The 10,351-nt window shown below is 40.5% G+C and overlaps 1 non-coding gene across 1 annotated transcript; it reads right to left on the bottom strand.

Annotated features, from left to right (window-relative positions):
- Nucleotides 1–9,889: 9,889 nt before the first annotated feature.
- On the bottom strand, nt 9,890–9,996 carry LOC131231988 (small nucleolar RNA R71). The gene has a single exon (XR_009164599.1). It is a non-coding gene; the product is annotated as a small nucleolar RNA R71 (small nucleolar RNA).
- Nucleotides 9,997–10,351: the final 355 nt, after the last annotated feature.

Below are 10,351 nucleotides of genomic sequence, written 5' to 3'. Positions count from 1 at the left end.
GGATAGCTCTCTCTCTCTCTGGTAGTTTAACAGAGTACGGAAGCTTGATACACAATAAGTCACATCCCATTTCCCGCAAGGGTTTTTCATATAAAATTCGGATTATTCTTGTTTGGGTTTTGTTGTCTGATTGTGAGTACTTTGCTTGATTTCGATCTGTGTGCTTCTCAGTTCCTAACAAGCGGTATCAGAGCTAACGTTGAGAAACAGATTGAATCTGAAAGCAATGTATCAATGACATCTAACATGATTTTCAACGTAGATAAGTATTCCGCTAAAAATAATTTTGAACTATAGAAATTTAAGATGAACAGTAGCCTAGTTCAGTAAGGATTGGACGAAGCTCTCCTTGAAAAGTGGTTGGAAAGTATGTCAAATGGAGATTAGAACAAGTTAGATAAGAAAGATAATATATCTATCTACTTGTGTCTAATGGATGAGGTCCACTATAATGTTATGAGAGAGAAGACTGTAGTGGATATATTGGCAAAGTTAGAGAACATTTATATGAAGAAGTCTCTTAAAAATTGTTTGTTTTTGAAGCTACAATTATTCAATATGAAGATGGCAGAGGGAGCTGATGTTGAGATCCACATTAGTAACTTCAATAGTCTTGTTTGCAAGCTATTGAATGTGGATGAAATGATGAAAGATGAAAATCAGACATGTATACTACTAAATTCTCTTCTAACATCGTATGAGTCATTTAAAGAAACTTTATGCACCAGTAGAACGACCATTAGTATTGATACCATTATCTTAACCCTTTAATCGAAGGTGATGAGAAAGAAAAATAGTGACGTGGGTGCTTCTACAGATGCACTAGTTATGAGGGAGATAAATACTGAGCGGGACAATGAATCTTCATGATCGAGGTCTAAATCTAAGGGTAATGGCAAATGAAAGTTGAAGTGCTGGAATTGTAGAGGGACCGGGCACATGAAGAAGGATTGTAAGAATCCTAAGTCGAGAGTAGAATTCAGAGAGTTCTTCCAGGGAGGCCAACACTATGGAATTTAGTGAGAAGACGAATGGTAATGACGTGTTGACCGCATCAAAATTTGAGTACTTCGACAGAGAATGTATTTTCGATATGGGGCTTCGTACTACATGACCTCTCATAGGAGTTGGTTCACTAGTTGTAATGAGAGTAATGGTAATAAGGTGTTTATAGGCAATAACATTGCCTATAACATGGTTGGTGTTGGATCGGTGTATATCAAGATGTTTGATGGTATGGAGCGTATCTTGACCGAAGTAAGACATGTTCCTGAGTGAGAGAAAAATCCTAATATCTTTAGGTGCACTCGAGGCACTAATGTGCAAATTCACTGGGTTCGATCCTGTCCATAAAGTTTCAAAGGGGGTACTCATAGTCATGAAGGCACAAAGGAATGAAAACCTTTATAAGTTGATCGAGAGTACTTTATCGGGTGGAGCTACTGTGTTTGTAGCGGATTCCACATCTGCATGTATGTGGCATATGCACTTGGGCCACATGAGCGAGCGTGTCATGAAGATACTTTCTGACCGTTATTTAATTTCAGCTTTTAAAAGTATTGATTTTATTATATGCAAGCATTGTATTTATGGTAAACAGTCAAGGTTATCTTTTAAATTTGAAAAACATGTTTGTAAGGGGGCTTTAGATTAGGTGTATTTAAATGTGTGGGGGTCGTCGCCCGTGGTTTCTGGTGGAGGGTCATCACAGTTTGTCACATTCATTGATGACTATTCTAAAAAAGTGTGGGTTTATTTTATGAAAAATAAATTCGATCTTTTCACTAACTTTAAACAGTAGAATGCGATAATGGAAAAGCAGTCAGAATGAAATGTGATAGTGTTGAAAACAGATAACGGCGGGAAATTCACTTCTTGGGAATTCAATCGGTACTGTAAGCATAGAGGGATTATGAGACACAACATAATGCACTACACACCATATTAGAATGGTGTAACTGAGCAGATGAATCAGATTCTCTTAGAGAGGGCCCAATGTATGATTGGTAATGTTGGGTTGGGCAAGAAAATGTATATTGAGGTCGTTGACACGTCTTATTACTTGGCGAATTAATCCTCTTCTATGAATATTGATTGTAAAATTTTAGAAGAAGTATGGAGTGTTCAACAAGTAGACTACTTAGGGCTACGAGTATTTGGGTGCAATGCTTACTCTCACCTACCATCAGTTGAGAGAGATAAGTTGGACCAAACGGCTAAAAAGTATCTCTATCGGCTATAGTGATGGTTTGAAAGGGTACAGGCTATATGACTGGGTCACACAAAAAATCATCCTTACCCATGATATTAAATTCGACAAAGGATCCTTATTCCGTAAAGACGAACACAAGGAAGAAAAATCAGTTGTGGGCGTTCAGATAGACATAGATGAGACACATGTTGCTACTGATATACACATAAAGGTGAAAGAGTAGGTGGAGCAGCCACCTTTGAGAAGGAATCTGCTAAGGGATCGTAAGTTACCACCAAAATATGAGCATGAATCAAATGTTGCATTTACCCTAGTTATGGATGAAGGGGATTTGTCTACTTTTCAGGAGGTTATTGACGATGTGGATGCCGAAAAGTAGAAGGTAGCGATGCATGACAAGATGTACTCCCTGTACAAGAATGAGACGTGGGAGTTAATGGAGCTTTCCATTGGCCATAAAGTGATTGGGTGCAAGTGAATCTTCCACAAGAAACATGATAGGTACAAAGCAAGGTTGGTAGCAAAGAGATATGCTCAGAGAGAAGGTGTTGACTTCACTGATATATTCGCGCTTATAGTGAAGAAAATATCTATCAGATTCATATCGGCGTTGGTTGCTCAATACAATCTTGAGCTGGAACATATGAAGGTGAAGACTGCCTTCCTGCATAGGAAATTGGAAGAACGGATTTACATGAAATAAACATAAGGATTCGAAACACAGGGGGCAAAGAACAAGGTTTACAGATTAAATAAGTCATTGTACGGCCTAAAACAATCGCATAGGCAGTGATAAAAGAAATTTGATTCTTTCATATTGAGTCGAATGTTTACCAGGAGTGAGTATGGTCATTGTGTCTATTACATGACACTGAGTGATGCGAAGTTTATTATCTTGCTATTGTATGTTGATGACATGCTTCTCACCGTTCATAGCATGTCTGAGATCGACATACTAAAGACTCAATTATCAAGGACATCCAAGATGAAAGAGTTGAAGACTATAAAGAGGGTTCTCAACATTGACATACACAAAGACATGAAGAGAAGCAGACTATGTTTATCTTAGGCAGAATACCTTAAGAAGGTATTGATAAATTATGGGATTGACAAGGCAAAGCCAGTCAACGTTCCCCAGGTGGCTCATTCTAAGCTTTCTTTTGAAGAGTGTCCTAAAATAGATGAAGAAAAGCAAGTTATGTCTCGTGTGTCTTATTTGAGTGCAATTGGCAGCTTAACGTATGCCTGGTCTGTACAAGACCTGTCATTTATCATACAGTAGGTGTTGTTAACAGATACATGTCTAACCCTGGTAAGCAATACTAAAAGACAGTGAAATGACCACTTCGATTATTTGAGGTACGCCGAATTATGCCTTATCATTTGAAAAATCATGTGACAAGTTAGTAGGCTACATAGATTCAAATTTCGCGGACAGTGTGGATAAAAGAAGGTCAACTTTCGGTTACTTATTTGTGCTAGCGGGTGAATCGATCAATTGGATGTCAAAGCTTCAGTTTGTGGTGGCTCTTCCACAACTGAAGATGAGTATATGATAGTGAAATAAGCGTTCAAGGAAAGTGTTTGGTTGAGATGAATGATAAATTAGTTAGGGCTTCACCACGAGGTCGTGCCAATCAATTGATTTGTGACAAAGAAAGCCCGATCAATTTGACTAAGAATTTTGTTTATCAGTCATGTGCTAAACATATTGATGTATGTCATCATTTTATCCAACATGTGCTTGGGTAAGGAGGCGCGCCTCTAGAGAAGATCCACATAAGTGTAAATCCGATTGACATGCTTACGAATGTGGTTTCCACAGAGAAATTTAAGTTCTGTGCAACTTCTCTGTGCTTGGCGAAGGATTAAATGGAGGACAGAGTATATATAAGAAGTAAAGATTAAGCTATGATGGAAGGCGAATTAGAGATGGTGATGGATAAGAAGATATGAATAATAAAGATTGAAAACATAGTGGAGATTGTTATTGATATCTCAGATCTATCAATAATAAGGTATGTTGATGTCATTGAACAACCACTCGATGTCATTGAGCAGATGTCGATGCCATCGATTACAGGTGCTCAATCCTATCGAGAAAATTCAAAAAATCTATGTTGGCTACTAGACTGTTTTAGAGGTACTACTCAATGGCATCAAAGAAGGCTTCGATGCCATTGACAGGTCTTCGAGGGGTGTCGATGTCATCAAAGATCCCATTGACCGAGCGTGTAGAGTTGCGTAAGTATGGGATTTGTTTCCTATTTTGATTGTTATAGTATATATATCGGGTGTAATTAGTATTAGGGTAACGAAACTCCATACGTGGCACGAGGACCATAAATGAACCGTACACGTAAAATTTCATCTATTGGATCGCTGTGGAAGTGGCCCAACGGATAGATCACCCCAAAACATTGATCCGGGGCCCACCTGACCTCTGGATACGCCTCATCTTCGGTCTCAACGCCTTAAATCATGTGAAGAACCTGATGGATGGAGGAGATTTTGTACATACACCATGATGGACCCCACGTGTGCATTGCATGTGTACAGTGTGCAAGTGCACCAGCCGTGCACCCGTGCAGTCAACAAGGCGTTGGCCGATTACAACTCAAATTCATCAGAAACGCAACAGCGTTAACACTGTCCGTCTGTCGGTTTTGATTGTGGGCCCCACACATCATGCATATCATGAATCTGGACCGTCCAAGGTGTTCAGGGAGGGGGTATTACCCTGACCTAGGTGGATAGATTTCCAGTTATTGCGTAGATCGGTTTTTCATCTTTCAAACGCAGCTCGGACGGTGGAATAAGAACTCTGGTGGGCCACACCAAATACAATCCAAAAGCATCCATCTCTGAACATTTTTACGTGAGGAATCGAATGGACGGACTGGATTTCGAAACCGAAATCGATCATGGACCCCACCACTCAATCAGCGCAAGGGCCCTGTTTTCCGCGTCCGGACGAGTCTGGGATTAGCGGGGAGCAGTGTGTCACGATCATCAACATTCCGAGTGATCCAGACCGTCCAATCTGTCCACAGGGAGGCCAATACCCTAGCCAAGATTTCGGAATTGATAGGTAGGTCGATATCATGCCGCAAATACACTCCAAACGCAAGTCGTTTGGCACTTTTGCTGCGCATACGAACTCAGTTGCGTAAACAAATTGCGAAAGCTGTTTTGGTCTCATGTCCTCAAATAAGTTGATAAAAATGAATAAACAGCATGGATAAACACATACATTATGATGGGTGTTCACTCCCCAAGTATAGGGTTGTGATGTAGTAATAAACTCGGTAAGACCAAGGTCGAATCCACAGGACTAAATACCTGTACGTTTCTTGAAACCAAGTAGAACTAGAACTAGGCTAAGATGTGATCTAAACCAAATAGAATTTAAGGAATAATTGTGGAATAATTATCTAAAACTTTAAGGAATTCAGAGAAAGAAAACTAGGGATTCAGAGGATCCACTTGTAGGGATCAGGGAGATCTTTTGCCTGCATCAAGAATCACAGAAATCAAACTGAACCTACTTGATCTAGTCTTCAAAAGATGAAAGGTATATGAATTAGAATGGATTCCATCACTAAACCATGCCCAGGAGACAAAGTAAACAACAGAATTAAGCTAATTACTAACCAACCAACAATGTATGAAGATCAGGAAGGGTACTGTCATCCTACCATGCCCATGGAACAATGATGAACAACAGGGCTTCCTGACTTCATAAACATAAAAAGGGGAAAGGAATACTCAAAGCCATTGCAAACCCATTGTAATTTCGGTCACAATAGACATTAAAGAATAAGAAAAATATTCCTTTAAAAATCAACTAAATCAAATTCGTTTATGAATTTTAACTTAAAGGCACAAAATAGAATCTCCCATCTCGCTACAGCTTTACCTCTTAGCCCTAGCTAAGAGGTTTAGCCACACATGAATGGGCTAAATTCAAAATCAACAACAAGAGAAGGAGAAAGGAAAAAGTAAAAAAATCAGGTCCAGGTCCAGCCCAAGCCTTGCTCCACCTCCAGCCACGTCCAGCCTCTTCCTTCCTCGATTCTCCCTGTCCACGTTCAAGCCTCCCCCCATGCTCACGTGCAGCCACCCACATTCATGTCCGAAAAACTCCTCCCTCTTTAGCCACGGCTCCCCCTTTTTAAAGATGAACGGCCTCCCCCTGGGAGCTGTTGTGGAGTCCCAAAAGGAATAGGTTACGGAAGCTTGTTTACGCACCTGCAGAGATTGCGCAGCTCCAGAGATTACGCAGCTGCCAAGATTACGCAGCTAGCTGTCTTGCGTAACCGGAACGGTTGGAATCCCGTTGGCTTGGTTTATACACAACGGTGTATTTCCAAAAAGGGAAACGTCCCTACGGACGGTTCTGAATGACCTAACAGATGGATGTTGTGGATTGTCTGGACATCCACTCATAGTGGCCCACAACCCCTCTAAACCGCTGTTGTCCTTTAATCTCGTAACGCAGAGGCTCTCCTTTGGCTGAGAACTGTGAGTTCGTACGTGCACCCCAACCTGTGATACTTTCATGGTTTTAATCTTCGGCAAACCATTTTCATGATGGACGGTTCAGATTAGCCACATGATCATCGCCGAACACACACCACAGCCCGCAAAAATCGGGTTGCGTTCGGACGCAAAACAGGGGTGCGAATCTCCTTCGTTGTGGCATTGGTGGGGCCCATTTCTTGATGTTTCTCGCAGGATCCAATTGGTTCATTGGATTGTATACAGAAAACCGGTCGAACATGACTGTTTTTCGTCCATTTTTATGTGGTCCATTCGATTTCTGCTTACACCGTCAATCCTCCATTTGAATGACTGAAGTTCTCTCCTCGCAGTCTTTTGCAATTCTGCCACCTAGGCAGTAACAAGAGGTGTCATGGGGATCTGCTGGACCGTCCGGATTGGACCGTTAAAACACGGTGGTGGCCCACAAACGCCAGCCGCAGATGCGTAGTGAAGACGCTGGAGTTTTTTTTTGAAAATTTGAGAAGATATCGGTCAGCATAACGCTGACCGATTGGGACAATGGCGGTGCACGGCGAGTGCGTGCACATTGTGCACATGCACTCTCTTGAGTGGGGTCCACTGAGATTTTTGTGAGAAATCCGTTCCGTCCATCCTTTTCCTCATTTACTTTAAGACGTTGATAATGAAATTTAAGTACACCCAGATATCAGGCGGGCCCCAAATCAAGATTTTATGGGTTGATCTGTCCGTTGGGCCACTTCTGGAGGGATTTGAGGGTTGAAATTCGCCATGTACAGTTAATTTGTGGGCCCTTGGCCATGTATGAAGTTTTGAGCTGAACGGATGGTGGGAACCTCGTGATCTTGCATTCTGGCTGACTTTCAGGCCGCTTGAGCTTTAGTTTCTCAATTTTCACGGATCATCTGGTGAACGGAGTGGATCTCCTGTTTGAATTCAAGAATGGGACCCACCGGAACTTCAGCGTAAGAATTCGATTCCTGTTACGAATCGGACTGCGAAGAAAGAGCGGTTCCAGCTCCAGCAGCATGCGTGAGGAGCTTGGGCTCTCTCCGAACGGACGTTCTCTTGGCTTATAAAAGAAAGAAAAAGAGAAAAGAGAGGGGGCCGTGGGAGAGAAGCTGGGAACGGGAAGTGGAGAGAGAAGGCTGGGAATCAAAGGTTTTCTTTTCTTTTCTTGCTTTGGATGTATATTTATTTTTTTTGGGATTTGCTAATCATGTTTAGGGTTGGCTAAACCTCTTAGCTAGGGCTAAGAGGTGAAGCCTGTAGCGAGATGGGAGATACTATTTCATGCTTTTAAATTTCTGAACTGAATTTGATTTTAGTTGATTATGGAAGGAATGTTTTTAGTCTTTAATGGTCTGTTGTGACTGAAATTACAATGGGTTTGAGATAGCTGTGAGCATGTTCCTTTTCCCTTTTGATGTATATGACGTCAGGAAGCCCTGTTGTTCACCATCGTCTCCCGGGCATGGTAGGATGATGGTACCCTTTCTAACTTGCATGCACTGTGATTGGTTGGTAATTAGTTTAATCCTGTTGTTTGCTTTGTCTCCTGGGCATGGTTAGATGATGGAATCCATTCTAATTCATATACCTTTCATCTTGTGAAGACTAGATCAAGTAGGTTCAGTTTGATTTCCGTGATTCTTGATGCAGGCAAAAGATCTCCCTGATCCCTACAAGTGGATCCTCTGAATCCCTAGTTTCTTTCCTCTGAATTCCTTAAGTTTTTACATTAATCTCTCACCATTATTCATCAATTTATATTTGATTTAGATTGCATCTTAGGCTAGTTCTAGTTCTATTTAGTTTCAGGAAACGTACAAGTTTCAGTCCCTGTGGATTCGACCTCGGTCTTACCGAGTTTATTACTACATCACAACCCTATACTTGGGGAGTGAACAAGTTTTTGGCGCCGTTGCCGGGGACTGACGGTTGCGATTCTCTGAAATTAATTAGGTTTAGGATTAGTTTAATAACTTTAGTTTTAGGTTTTTAATTAATTTCTAGAACTAACTTGTTTCCATGTTTTGTAGGATCCTGACATAAGTTCCTAAATTGGTAATTCCTTCCTAATTTCTCTACTTTTTCCACTTTTAAAATTAAAGTTTAAATTTTAGAAATCTTCTAATTCTAGTATTCTCCTATTTGTAGGAAACAATTTATTTTTGAAAATTTTCCTATTTTGTTAGAACTAGGTTAGTTATTTCCCTTTTTAGGAATTAACTTTCTATTTGTGTTTCTTTAGTAACTTTCTAATTTTAACTCTTTTAGAATCTAATTTTGCTTCCAAATTTATTTTTAGAATTTTTGTTTAGAAACTAACCTTCCTATTTTGTAGGCCTTTAAGATAGAAATTTCTAATTCAGTAAGCTTTCTCCCTACTTTCTATTTTTCAGTTCTCTTTTAGTAATTTACCTTCTAGTTTAGACTTTTCTTCTTTTAGAAACTGACTTGTTTATTTTATTTTGCAGGTTTTTAACTTAGGACTCCAATTTGGTAATTTCTTTCCAACTCTCTCTTTCTTTCTAGATTTTCTTTTCCTTTCTTAGGATTAGGTTTTTAATTGAGGGCTGCGAGTGTTTCATGCCCAAGTGGGCCCGTGACGACACTCGACGTCTCTTGACTGAAGGAGGATTGGTTGAGGGGTTGACTATCCATCGTAGGACTAGACATCGCTTAAAATCCCCTGAGTTAATTGAAGTTATGGCTGAAGACCAACCTCCTCCTCTACTTCCACCTAGGGTGGAGGATACCCAAGATGAGAACGAGGTGCATCAGGCACACCTGCCTCGTACTTTACGAGATTATCTACAACCGGCGGGAGTGAGTATGCCCTCATGCATGATTTTTCTTGAAAACACAGGACAAATGGACATCAAGCCAGGAGTTATCCAACTCCTTCCCAAATTCCATGGACTTGAATCAGAGAGTCCATATTTACATTTGAAAGAGTTCGATGAGATTATAGCTACATTATGTTTTCCTAATGTATCTGAGGATACAATTAGGCTGAAACTCTTTCCTTTTTCCTTAAAAGAGAAAGCTAAGACGTGGTTACATTCACTGCGTCCTAGATCCATTGGCACATGGAACGACATGCAGAGGGAATTCATAAAAAAATTCTTCCCACATCATAAAACGATTACCCTCAGAAAAGCAATCATGAACTTTGCCCAAAAGGAAGATGAAACATTCTTCCAATGTTGGGAAAGGTTCAAAGATTTGGTCAGTTCATGCCCACAACACGGATTTGAAACGTGGCGCATTACAAATTTTTTCTACGATGGACTGACATCTTCCATGCACCAAATGGTCGAGACAATGTGTAATGGAGAGTTCATTAATAAAGATGTTGATGAGGTATGGGATTACCTCGATAGTCTTGCTAAAAAAACACAATCATGGGACTATTACCCAAAGTCGAACACCACGTCTAGGCCGACTCAATTAAAGGAGAAAGGTGGATTATATCTCTTGAAAGAAGAGGATGATCTCAAGTGTAAAGTGACTACGCTCATAAGGAAAGTTGAGGCCATGGAAGGAAAGAAGGATAAGGTTAATGAAATTGTTTGCGGCATCTGTGATTGCAACATTCATACAACTGAA

The sequence above is a fragment of the Magnolia sinica genome, chromosome 17, assembly GCF_029962835.1.
Source record: "Magnolia sinica isolate HGM2019 chromosome 17, MsV1, whole genome shotgun sequence".
NCBI classification, from domain to species: domain Eukaryota; kingdom Viridiplantae; phylum Streptophyta; class Magnoliopsida; order Magnoliales; family Magnoliaceae; genus Magnolia; species Magnolia sinica.
The sequence above is the reverse complement of the archived record's forward strand: the minus strand, read 5'-3'. Positions and strand labels throughout refer to the sequence as shown.